The sequence below is a fragment of the Cheilinus undulatus genome, linkage group 5, assembly GCF_018320785.1.
Source record: "Cheilinus undulatus linkage group 5, ASM1832078v1, whole genome shotgun sequence".
Taxonomy (NCBI): Eukaryota; Metazoa; Chordata; class Actinopteri; order Labriformes; family Labridae; genus Cheilinus; species Cheilinus undulatus.
Window position 1 is genome coordinate 2,732,360 of NC_054869.1, and position 12,155 is coordinate 2,744,514.

A 12,155-nucleotide genomic window follows, 5' to 3' on the forward strand; every position below is an offset into this window, starting at 1 on the left:
AAGAAGTGGTAAAAAGTTGCAAAAAAAAGTGTCAAAAGTGGCAAAAAGTAGTAAACAAGTGGTACTTATTGACAAAAGATAGCTTAAATTGGTGAAAAGTGGCAACAAAAATGGTGAAAATGGGACAAAAATGGGATAAAAATAGCAAAAACTGGGTAAGAAGTCGCAAAAAAAGTGTTAAAGAGGGCAAAAAAGTGGGAAAAAAGTGGTTTTTAATGGCAAAAGGTGGCTTAAATGGGTGAAAAGTCGCATAAAAATTGTGAACAAAGGGCAAAAAGTTTCCTTTTTTAAGGTTTTCTGGGGGAATTATATTTTTACCCACGCCGATGAAATCGGCAGGGGTTTATGTAAAGGGTTCCATATCTTTGTTTCTTTGTTTGTATGTGTACAAGATAACTCGAAAAACGGAAAGTCGGATCTTCACCAAACTTTCAGGGAATATTGAGATAGTGAAAGGGAAGAATTGATTAGAATTTGGTGATGATCCGCGCACCCGCTCGGTTTTTCTCAGACTTCGAATTTTGAACACCATAGTAATCAATGGGAGCGTGAGTTCGTCGGTGGTGCTGCTTAGGCCTCAGACGGCCAATCTAGTTAAAATTAAGACATAAAACAGCCACAAATAGTCACGAAGGAGCCACACGTTGAGTATCACTGGTTTAGATTTCTAAACCAGTGACACTTCAATGATTAAGGGAGCTTTAAAAACACTTAGAGACCAGGAATAAAGAGTTCAGAATTTCCAGGGAAAGGGAATAAGCAGTGTTTGCTGACATGTTAGAAGACTTAAGGAGATATCATTCTCACAGTAACTGAAGCTTTTTAAATAACTTTTGTTCTGTTGTTTGTGAGTCTCTGAGTTACTGAATATCTGTGTTAAACTCTGACGGCTAATTTAACTCATGTATATTTGACTCTACATTGGAGTGTGTTCCTCTCAGTCTTAACATGTCACCAGAGTCATCTCAGAGCCAGTCCAAAGAGGGTTGGTCTTGACTGTGATTTTAATGGAATCAGCAGATATGAAAATTTCTGCTGATATTTACAATGGATAGTTTTAGACTGGACCAACAGAGCTGCATCAGTCTGGACTTCATCTAAATATCAGTATCAATATCAGCTAAAATTAACCAGTAAATATAGCAGATATTAAAACTACTAAGACAGTAGAGCATATTAGACCAGTCTTCAGGCTTCCTGCGATTCAAAGGATAGATTTTAAAATCCTTCTTCTGGTTAAGTGAGTACGTAACAGACTTGGCTTAAAATACCTATCAGATCTAATGGCTGCCTATGATGGACCCCTCAGGTCCCCTGGGAAGCTTTAAGTTTTGTGCCACTCACAGGTAACCTTGTAAAGCAGATGGATTCACCTGTTTCCATGTTTCTTATCTTGCAAAGCTCCCATCTGCACAGATTGGGCCTGCTTCACACTAGATCATTTTTAAGTCTGAAACGATTTTAAAACTCAGAAAGTGACAGGACCAATCAGTGACAAGGGGCAGTACTTTCAGGCGCGGTGGAGTCGTGACGTAAACAAGCAGCAACAAGAGACTGGTGTAATTATGGTGGCAGACATTAGCGTGGATGCTGTTAAAGCGTCAATTTTATCAGAACTTAAGGACATTTCTTTGTTAAAAGAAGGACAAAGAACAGCAGTGAAGTTATTTTCAAAACCGACAAAAGTTGTGCACTGACATTTCTACAGTCACTATGTGATGCAGTTCTCTATGGAGTTTACTCCATAGTAAACTCCATAGTCGGTAGCGGCGCACCTCGGTTTAGGGCTCCAATGTCATGTGCTTTGTTGTTCATGGTGTGGGCTTGTTTTTCAGGAGCTGGGCTTGGCCCCTTAGTTCCAGTGAAAGGAACTCTGAATGCTTCAGCATACCAATAGATTTTGGACAATTCCATGCTCCCAACTTTGTGGGAACAGTTTGGGATGGCCCCTTCCTGTTCCAACATGACTGTGCACCAGTGCACAAAGCAAGGTCCATAAAGACATGGATGAGAGAGTTTGGGGTGGATGAACTTGACTGGACTGCACAGAGTCCTGACCTCAATCTGACAGAACACCTTTGGGATGAATTAGAGTGGAGACTGAGAGCCAGGCCCTCTCGTCCAACATCAGTGTGTGACCTCACAAATGTGCTTCTGGAGGAATGGTCAAAAATTCCCATAAACACACTCCTAAACCTTGTGGAAAGCCTTCCCAGAAGAGTTGAAGCTGTTCTAGCTGCAAAGGGTGGACCGACGTCATATTAAACCCTATGGATTGAGAATGGATGTCACTTAAGTTTATATGCGAGTCAAGGCAGGTGAGCAAATACTTTGGCAATATAGTGTATCTGTAAAAGATGTCAGCTGGGCACAGCATATGAAAAATAAATAGTTGTGACTCCTGGAATCACAGAGTCACCTGATGTTCATGCACAGGCGCTGTGTCAAAGACAACTCATGAAGTGAAATAAAGACTTTACTCAGCAGCAAAATGAACCAAAGATGTTCCTTCCCTGCTGGAATAAATGAGTGTTGAACTGCATGAATTACTAAGCCCAAAATATTTTGTGTTTACATTTTGACTGGTGGAGTTGTGTTGACATTGTAGGGCACTGAAATCTATATGTCACAGAATCTATATATCCCTGTATAATCTATATATCACAGAAAGAAGTCAGAATAAATGAAAAATGGATCAAAATCAAAAATCCTGAATGTTATGCATCGCTAGTATGCTCTGCTATGTTACTGACCCTACATCAATCCATCATGAGCTCAGCGGGTGAGTAAAATTACATTCAGGCCCATGACCCATCCCTATCTTTCCAGCTGACCACACTTAAAGAGAGTCATGATAATTGAAGTTAAAGTAGGGTTGCTCTTGGTTAAATTGACGCTAGTAAAACCAGAAGTGAGGCCGATGTTGGGTCTTGATGCATCTGTTGTTACAACATAACAGGGTCTTTATATAAGACTCCTTTTCTGATATTACATCTAAGGTGAGCTGACTCAGAGGAACACACTTGTGAATGTAAACCACATGGTCTAACAGATCTCTCCCTCTCACCTTCATAAACACATGGGCTCCACAGTCTGGGTTAAAATCATCCATGCATCATGTCACTACATTCTTGTTGATTCCATGACATGTTTGGGTGTTTTAGAAGGCCCCACTGTGCTCTGTTTCTCCTCTGGGTCTTAAAATGTGATGAATTTTACTATATTACATTTCTTCTTCTGACTTGACTGTGCATCGTCTGGTGTGTGTGTGTGTGAGTGTGTGTGTGATTCTTTCATGTGTATGACCTTCTGTTTGAATCACAGCTGCTGTTTTATTCTAATGAACTGACGCTCATCCTGTATAATTCTTGTCCTATAATGCTGAGCAGGGACATAAAGGGGGAATCCTGGTTTTATTAGACCTCTTGCCCTTTTTTAAAGTCAATTATTGTCCAATCTCATGAACTTTATTTGATTCACAATAAAACAGAAACAACATACCAGATGTTGACAATAAGACATTTTACCATTTAGTTTAAATATTACCTCATTTTAAATTGATATCAGCAACACGTCTCAAAAAAGTATGGACAGGGCAATGTTTACCATTGTGAAGCATCCCCTCTTCTTTGAACAGTCTGTAAACATCTGGGAAGTGAAGAGACCAGCTGATGGAGTTTTGGGAGAGGAATGTTGTCCCATTCATGTCTGATGTAGGATTCTAGCTGCTCAACAGTCCTGGGTCTTCTTTGCCTGGTTTTCGTTAAATGTTTTCTGTTGGTGAAACTACAGCAGTGTTCATTTTGGCAGCTGTTTTTAATTTTAGTCCCAGTCTTCTTTAGATTAAATGCCTTTTAGTTTTAGTCACATTTTAGTCATTTCTACCCTTTAGTTTTAGTCCATAACCCTGCAAAGCAGAATCCATCTTCCAAAGCTCCCATCTGAAAAGTTTGGGTTAGTAACAGGACCTGTCAGCGACAAGGGGCAGTACTTTCAGGGCGAAGCAGGCTTGTGACATAAGCAAGTGCTGTTATGGCGAAAGACATTAGCATTGATGCTGCTAAAGCGCCAGTTTTATCAGAACTTGATGACATTTCTTCATTAAAAAAAGAACAAAGAACAGCAGTGAGTTGTTTTCTTTTCAAAAACGACAAAAGTCGTGTACTGACTAGAGCTGACAGCTTCAATTCGATTGGTCATTTAATTGATCGAAAAGCTTTTGTTTGACCAAGATCACCCTGGTCGGTTAAAGCCCCCCCCCATCTGGAGAGAGACGTGCTGCAGGGGACAGGAGCAATGCAGCTCTAGGAATAACAGGTAGAGAAGGACACAAAGCTAGCAGAGTGGGATATTTTCTGATATATTACAGCACTAACACTCAGAAACATCTCATCAACACGTCACAAAGTTGCAGGTTGTTTGTGTTGAAGTGGCGCTCCTGAGTGTCTTTGCTCTGCCCTCCCTCACTGCATCAACTCCAGCGGTCAGTTTAATTCACCCGCCAGTGTTAGATTAACACTGAGAGTGTTAAATCTAACACTAGAAAAGTGTGTATATGTGTCAACTCTTTTGAGTGTTAATTTAACACTTTTCAAAGTGTTACTTTTTTTTACACTGAACCAGTGTTACTGCAACACTGTATGGTGTCAAAAATTTACACTGGTGAACACTGAGTAGTGTTGATAGTACTCGACACTGGCATCAGTGTTAAAAAATTAACACTAAGGAGTGTATTACAATTAATTTCAGCAGGTGTAAAATACTGTGGATAGCAACTGCCCCTTTTCCACCAACCTGATAATAACAAGAAACAAGACATGTAAGTTCCACAAAACGGGTGTTGATAATCAGACACACCTGATAATATTGATTATCACCTCACGTTGTGAGGTATTCGACAGTCATCAGGGAGTTATGATGCAGACGCAAAGACAAAACTTGTCCTGAGATGACAATCTACCCTCCTCACTCCACAGTTATAAGTAAGTCAACACCACAAGACTTGACCAACCTAGAGGACAACTACACTCATGGTGCAAAAGTGTGTATGCATCAAAAACTTAGGAACTTAAGATAATTCAAGAAACATGTTCAAGTGAATACCAGCAGTGACCCCTGTACAACAGGCAACATGTAAACACAGCTAATCATCTAAATACATCTAAAAACATCTGAAACCCAGCTTAACACTCTGCACTAAGGCATGATGGGAAAACTCTGCCCCCCAGATTTGAAATTGCAGTAGGTGGGGCTTGGATCAACTGACTCTCTACAGTGTTGGAATAACACTGGTTGATTTAACACTGTCAAATAACTCCAACACTGAAGACCATTTACTCTGAATGGAGTTAAAATAACACTTTGAGTGTTAAAATCAACACTGAAATGTTTAACACTCAGAATTCAACACTCCAGTTTTTGCTGTGTAAATAGGCAGCATAGCCTATAGCCACAGCATAGCCACCCTCCCATCTCCTTTTATAATCCCTTTAAAGTGTTCACGTTAGCGTTAGCTTCTCTTACAGACACACAGAAGGAAGAGGTGATAAAAGGTGATGTCTGCTGGTCATTGAGTCCTGACAAGCAAACTTTTTCCCTCTCACTTCCGTAAATAAACACGAGAGCAGTCTGCTTTGTGCTGGTAAATGACACGGCGCGGGCTGGATTAAGTGATCCTGTAAATCGTTACCGTTATAAATGAATGAAAAACGATGATCTGAGGTTATTTTGTAGGCTGTATGAGTTTAAAGAGTTATTGCACCAGGATCACGGATCATATGATCAAAGGCAGATGCACGCTGATCGTCTCTCAATAAATTATTTTTTAGTATGATGTGATGATCCTAAAAAACGTATTAATGCTTCCAAAGGCTTGCTATGTTCATTTTAGGATCATTTAGAGTACCAAAAAGCTGCAGTGAGGAACCTGGATGGATTGAATTATTCCTCAAAGAGGTGATTTTTTTTTTTAATGACTGAATGAATGAATGTTTTTTTTTTTTTTTTAACCTGAACGACCAATCGGTTAATTGGCGTCTGGGTGCGGTTGTGGTTGACCAAGTTTTTCGTTTGTTGACTACAGCCCTAGTACTAACATGTCTACAGCCGCCATGGTTCGAGTTATGCAGTTCTCAGAGTTTACTCTCAGTATTGGCTGCGTCACGTGTTTTGTTGCTCTGATTGGGCTGTAAAGATGTGTCAGAACGTTCACCCAATCACCCCCAGAGTTTTTTTTTTTCAAAGGCTCTGCATTTTCCCAAACGCTGTCTATGGGAGGTTTTCTGGATGGATGGATGTGAAACAAAACCATCTGGCATGTTATTTAGTCTAGTTTTAGTCCATAAAAAGTCCTCACATTTTTAGTCCAAGCACTTATTCTCTGGTACAAAGTCATGGCAGTGTGCTCTATGTACTCTGCCAAACCTGGGGTCTCTGCTTTCTACAGCTGAGAGACAGAATAGCTAGAGATACATTATTTTGACAGATTTACCCACCATGGAGAAATATCACGCATTTTTTATATCAGACAAAAACAAATTTACATTTTAGTCTACTTTTAGCCAATTGAAGGTAAACTAAGCTCACTTTTCATTTTAGTCAATGTTAGTCATCAAAGCTCTATTTTTGCTAGTCTTAGTCTTTCTCATGAAAACAAAGGTTGTCAAACAATATTAGTCAGAGTTTCAGTCGACAAAATGAACACTGGACTGCAGGCAGACCACTTCAAGACCTGGACTCCTCTTCCCTCCCCTCAAAGAGATGTCTGGATGGGGGTGTAGTTGCTCTAAAAGCTCTCTCTACTTGTCAGCATTGATAGTTCCTTTCCAGATGTTAGAGCTGCCCATGCCATAGGTACTAATGTAACCCCATACCATCAGAGATGCAGGCTTTAGAACTGAGAACAAGCTGGATGCTCCCTCTCCTCTTCAGTCTGCAGGACACGGTGTGGGTCGTTTCCAAAGAGAATTACCTTCTTTTTTTTTTTTTTTTGCCCGGTCCCTACTTTTTTGAGATGTGTTGCTGCCATCAAATTTAAAAAGAGCTAATATTTTTCATGACATGCTAAAATGACTCAGTTTCTACATATGATATGTTGTTTATGTTTAATTTTGAATAGAATAGAGGTTGAAATGATTCGCACTGTTTTTACTGACATTTTTAAACTTTTATGGGATTGACACTGTAGACCTTTGAAGACTTTAGTTTATAGCCGGTTTTAAGCTTATCTCAACGCAGAGAGCTTATAAATCAGTTAATATTGAAATGAATATTTTTCTGATGACTCGTCATAGAATGATAATCTGAAAGTGGCTGAGTGCTAAATTTAAACTGGATTAGGTGGTAGCTAATGGATAATCAAGCATGTTTTAATGCTGATTGCTTTCATGCTTTTATTGTGGTGAAACAGTGGATAGTGTTAGAAACTGGAGCCACTGAGGTCATAGGTTAACAGCCTCTGCACATGTACTGAACAGAGATAACCAGCAGACCAATATCCCCCTTCAAACGTGTTTCTAACTTGGATTTATTTGTCTTTTTGATGACTTTTCAGTCAAATAAAACACTGGTCAGATTCTCAATGTTTATTTCACAAAGTATCTGATATAGAGTTAGAACCATTAGTTTAAAAAAGAGACAACCTTTTATGGTTTCAGCTGTATGACCTGATAAAAACATTGGAGATTCTCACTCTGACTGGACATCACAGGAACATGTCTCTTAAAGGAATATGGTTTATTTTGGAACTTTATGTCAGTACCTCTAAAAAAACTATTAAAATATGTTTTAATGGGCTCTGGGTTTAAAATAACAGAATTCCCCCTTTAACAGCGTATCTCAAGTTTTTGACCTTTGTGACCTAATGATGGATTCTGATAACAATTTAATCTTTGGTTTTTAATCCTAGCAGCCAGAGAGGAACCATGTCAATGAACTGAATAGACCAACTTTATCTGCTTTAATCATCAGTTTTTTTAACACCTACAGTCATGAATGAAAGTATTGGTACCTGGAACTTTTCCAGAAAATACACCATTTCTCCCAGAAATTGTTGCAATTACAAATGTTTTTGGTATACACGTTTATTTCATTTATGTGTATTGGAACGACACAAAAAAGCAGAAGAAAAAAGCCAAAATTGACATAAATTTACAAAAAAATCAAGCCAGACAAAATGGTTTGCACCCTCAACTTAATATTTTGGCTGCACACCCTTGGGAAAAACCAATGTCTTCCTATAACCATCAACAAGCTTCTTACACCTCTCAGCTGGATTTTTGGATCACTCTTCTTTTGCAAACTGCTCCAGGTCTCTCAGATTTGAAGGGTGCTTCTTGCAACAGCAGTTTTAAGATCTCTTCATAGGTGTTCAATGGGACTTAGATCCGGACTCATCTCTGCCCACCTCAGAACTCTCCAGCTCTTTGTCTCCAACCATTTCTTGGTGCTTTTTGAGGTTTGTTTGGGGTCATTGTCCTGCTGGAACACCCATAACCTCTGACCCAGACCCAGCTTTCTGACACTAGGCCCTACATTGCGGCCCAAAATCTTTTGATAGTCTCCAGATTTCATGATTCCTTGCAGACAGTCAAGGCACCCAGTGCCAGAGGCAGCAAAATAACCCTAAAACATCTTTGAACCTCCACCATGTTTGACTGTAGGTACTGTGTTCTTTCTTTGTAGGCCTCATTCTGTTTTCTGTAAACAGTAGAATGACGTGCTTTTCCAAAAAGCTCTACCTTAGTCTCATCTGTCCACAAAATGTTCTCCCAGAAGGATTGAGGCTTACTCAGGGACATTTTTGCAAACTCCAGTCTGGCTTTTTTATGTCTCTTTGTCAGCAGTGGGGTTCTCCTCGGTCTCCTGCCATAGCGCTTCATCTCATTCAGATGACCACGTATGGTCTGAGCTGACACTTTTGCCCCCTGAGTCTGCAGGACAGCCTGAATTTGTGTGGAAGTTGACTGAGGATGTTTATCCACCATTCCAACTATCCCTTGTGCGTTCCTTTGTCCATTTTTGTCTTCCGCCCATGTCCAGGGAGATTAGCCACAGTTCCATGGGTTATAAACTTCTTGACTATATTACACGCAGTGGACAAAGGAATTTAAAGATCTCTGGAGGTGGTCTTGTAATCTTGAGATTGTTCATATTTTAACATTTTTTTCATATTTTCACAATTTTGCTTCTTAAGTCCTCAGACAATTCTGGGCTCTTCTTTCTCTTCTCCGTGCTTGGTGTGACACACACAGGCACACAACACAAAGGTTGAGTCAACTTTTAGACATTCTAACTGGATTCAGGTGTGATTTTTTAGATTTCCAGCACCTGTTACTGCCACAGGTAAGTTTAAATGAGCATCACATGCTTGAAATAAAACAATTTACCCACAGTTTTTAAAGGGTGCCAATCATTTTGTCCCACCCATGTTTTGAGTTTTGTGTAAAATAAAGTAAATTTTGGCTTTTTTCTTCTGCTTTTTTTGTGTTGTTCCAATGCACATAAAGGAAATAAACGTGTTTACCAAAAACATTTGTAATTGCAACAATTTCTGGGAGAAATGGTGTATTTTCTGGAAAAATTCCAATACTTTGGTCCATGACTGTATTTACTGTAAGAACATTTACATTAAAATTAACATTAGTATAAAAATCAGCCTTTTCTGGTCAGAAGAATATAAAGAAATCTAGGGAGGCGCTTAAACATCAGTGACTGCTGTAAGCAGTCCTAGAGTGTTTTATGAAGCTCATGGCTTAAACTAGAAAGGCTTTCTAATGCTTTTTCCCCACATTATTAAAAAAAAATTCATCAGTGAAACAAAAAAAGGCATCACTTTATGAAGAACTGCTAATAAAGGGCAGTGGAGCTGAGAAAGCATCTCTATTATACCGTCTTTCATTTTTGTTAGGACAGTATTTCTGATGAGCTTTCAAAAACTTTTATGTCTTAAAAAGAAGTTTAATACAGGCCATGCAAATTTAAGTTCTGAAAATAAATGTTGCATCTTTTAAGCTCAAACTATCCCAGTTTATAAAGTCAAAAAGAAGTAGTGAATATAATTAGAGTGGTGCAGACAGGAGAGGTTAAATTATCCTGAGAGTTATCAAGCTCTGAAAGCACTTGTGGGTCTGATTTTCTCACCGTCTGTTCTGCTTACTCCGCTCGACTCTCTGAGGCTCCTAAAAACAATCTCTGAACGCTTCTCCTTTGGTTGAACTCAGCCAGACTCAGACGTGGTTTCTGTCCAGAGAAAGAACAAACTCAATCCAATTAAAAGTAGAAAGAGTTAAAACTGGATCCTTAAGCTCAAGGGCTTGATTTTAATCAAACCACCTGAGTGGGAAAAATGATCTTCTGTACACAAGAGCCGGTTAAAATTCAGAGAACTGGCATCAAAGACAACAAAATAAACAAAGGGAAACAATATGTGATGAAAAATAGATTTGAAATAAGTGAAAGCATGAATAATCAGCCCCTTAAAGCCCCCTTTCCCCATATTTTTAAACTTTTCCTATTGAAGCCAAATTTCAAACCTTTTTTTTTTTTTTTTTTTTTTTTTTTAACATTTTCCCTCCCACTTTTGCCCCGTTTTTCCTTTCTTGGACAATTTTTGCATCTTTTAAACATTTTTTTTCCATTCTTCACCAATTTCCCTCCCATTTTTTTCCTCTTTTTCACATTACTTGAAATGTTTTTTTGCCTCTTTTAACACTTTTTTTTTGCCACTTTTTAACCACTTTACCATTTTCACACCCATTTTTTTGCCCCTTTTTGTCTCTATCGGCCCATTTCGTCCACTTTAATACCATTTTAGCCTCTCTTTTAACCGCTCTATTGCACCTTTCGTCATCTTTTGGGGTTTTTTTCCCCACATTTTTGCCTCTTTTTAATCACTTGACATATTTTTCCCTCCAGTTTTTGCTCTTTTCTGCATTTTTGAACCATTCTTCCACTTTTATTCTATTAAGCCACTTCTAAATCACTTGACACCATTTTTTCTTTCAATTTTTTGCCCCTTTTTTACATTACTCAATACATTTTTGCCTCTTTAAGCCTTTTTGCCACTTTTCAACAATGTTTCTACATTTTTACATCTTTTTTTGCCCTTTTTTCCCTTTCTTGGCCAATTTTTACATCTTTGAACCTTTTTTTCACTGTTGACCATTTTCCCTCCCATTTTTGCTCCTTTTTCACGTTACTTGACACATTTTTGCCTCTTTTAATCCTGTTTTTCCCACTTTGTAAGAATGTTTCTACCTTTTCCCATCTATTTTGCCCCTTTTTGCTTTTCTTGGCACATTTCTTTCACTTTATCTTCATTTATGCCACTTTCCAACAATTTCCCACCCATTTTTTGCCCCTTCTCGTTTTTCTCTGTCAATTTTCTCCACTTTAATACCATTTTAGCCATTTTATTTTACCACTCTTAACCTTTTTTCACACCACTTTTGTCGTCTTTTTGTTCTTTTTACCCACAGTGTTTTTAGTAGCATCACCTTTGGCTGCATTCACAGCTCTGAGTCTCTTTTTAAGTGGAAGAAACTCCTTCTACTACTTAGAGACACATTTCCAAACTCAGGCCATTCATGTCCCAGTCCCATTCTGAAAAACTGGTCCATCCAGCAGACTAGATTAAAGTAATGCCCTCCATACTGGACTTCCAAAAGAGGAAATAAACTGACTCCATTTTTGTTTATTCATTTTTGTTCTTGTTTATTAATCTCTGGATGGTTTGGTGCCACAGTACATTTCTGACCTGATCAACGTCATGAAGTGGAAAAAAGAAACGCTTTTTTTTTTTTTTTTTTTTTTTTTTTTTTGTGGGTGAACATGCAGAACATGTATTTACATATGAAAATCAGCGTGTTATTCATGGACACACAAGGACAAATCTACTTCTTCAGGGTTTCGCTCCAAAGTGAGGTTTAGCATTGACATGTGTAAGCCTCTCTGACCAGCAGCTGCAGAACATCATCTCCTCGTCCCTGACTCTAACAAAAAATCTCTCCCTGTGTGTTTTTTTTCATCCTCATGTAACTGCTCCTCATCCTCCCCTTTATTCCTATCCTCCATCCTCCTCTCTGTTCCCTCTCCCATCATCCCTCCATCCTCCTCTCTGTTCCCTCTCCCATCATCCCTCCATCCTCCTCTCTGTT

General features: G+C 38.8%; 1 protein-coding gene across 3 annotated transcripts in view; it reads left to right on the plus strand.

Moving 5' to 3' along the window:
- Positions 1-12,155, plus strand: part of abca2 (ATP-binding cassette, sub-family A (ABC1), member 2) — a 144,187-nt gene that overhangs the window by 40,251 nt on the left and 91,781 nt on the right. The gene's annotated exons all lie outside the window — the stretch shown is intronic.